The sequence below is a fragment of the Dama dama genome, chromosome 20, assembly GCF_033118175.1.
Source record: "Dama dama isolate Ldn47 chromosome 20, ASM3311817v1, whole genome shotgun sequence".
Classification (NCBI taxonomy): domain Eukaryota; kingdom Metazoa; phylum Chordata; class Mammalia; order Artiodactyla; family Cervidae; genus Dama; species Dama dama.
In genome coordinates this window covers 107,805,330-107,806,359 of record NC_083700.1, presented here as the reverse complement: position 1 = coordinate 107,806,359, position 1,030 = coordinate 107,805,330, and the positions used below count along the sequence as shown (strand labels likewise).

The 1,030-nt window shown below is 33.6% G+C and overlaps 1 pseudogene; it reads right to left on the bottom strand.

Moving 5' to 3' along the window:
- Positions 1–223: 223 nt before the first annotated feature.
- On the bottom strand, positions 224–305 carry LOC133041902 (U2 spliceosomal RNA; annotated as a pseudogene).
- Between the last annotated feature and the right edge of the window lie 725 nt (positions 306–1,030).

Sequence of the window (1,030 nt, the reverse complement as noted above, 5' to 3'; positions counted from 1 at the left end):
TTTTATTTATTTGAAATTAAATGTTAATCTTATGGGTTTAACAGCAGACGGGGTACAAAGAAAGAAAGAAATAGCAAGTTTAGCATCAAGTCAGTATTAAAAAAAATACCACAAACTAGTGAACATAACAAAAAAGAAGCAAAGTCATAGTTATAGAGAACAAACTAATGATTACCAGTGGGAAGAGGGAAAGCAGGTATAGGCAATACAGAGGGAGGGGATAAAGAGGTACAAACCGTTGTGTGTAAAAGAAATTATAAGAACAGATACTACACTTCATCCTAGCCAAAAGGCTGAAAAGTAATTAGCCTCCAATTAAAATAAATAAAGTAATTAAAAAATATAGCTAATATTTTATAATAAATGTAAATAGATATAACCTTTAAAATTGTGAATCTCTATATTGTACATCTGTAACATATAGTATTATACATCAACTGAAAGAGAATAACCTACAACATCGATTACTGTACCCAGCAAGGATCTCATTCAGATATGAAGGAGAATTCAAAAGCTTTACAGATAAGCAAAAGCTGAGAGAATTCAGCACTACCAAACCAGCTCTTCAACAAATACTAAAGGATCTTCTCTAGACGGGAAACACAGAAAGGTTGTATAAACGTGAACCCAAAACAACAAAGTAAATGGCAACGGGACCACACCTATCAATAATTACCTTAAATGTAAATGGGTTGAATGCCCCAACCGAAAGACAAAGATTGGCTGAATGGATACAAAAACAAGACCCCTATATATGCTGTCTACAAGAGACTCACCTCAAAACAAGAGACACATACAGACTAAAAGTGAAGGGCTGGAAAAAAAATATTTCATGCAAACGGAGAACAAAAGAAAGCAGGAGTCGCAATACTCATATCAGATAAAATAGACTTTCAAATAAAGGATGTGAAAAGAGACAAAGAAGGACACTACATAATGATCAAAGGATCAATCCAAGAAGAGGATATAACAATTATAAATATATATGCACCCAACATAGGAGCACCGCAATATGCACGGCAAATGCTAA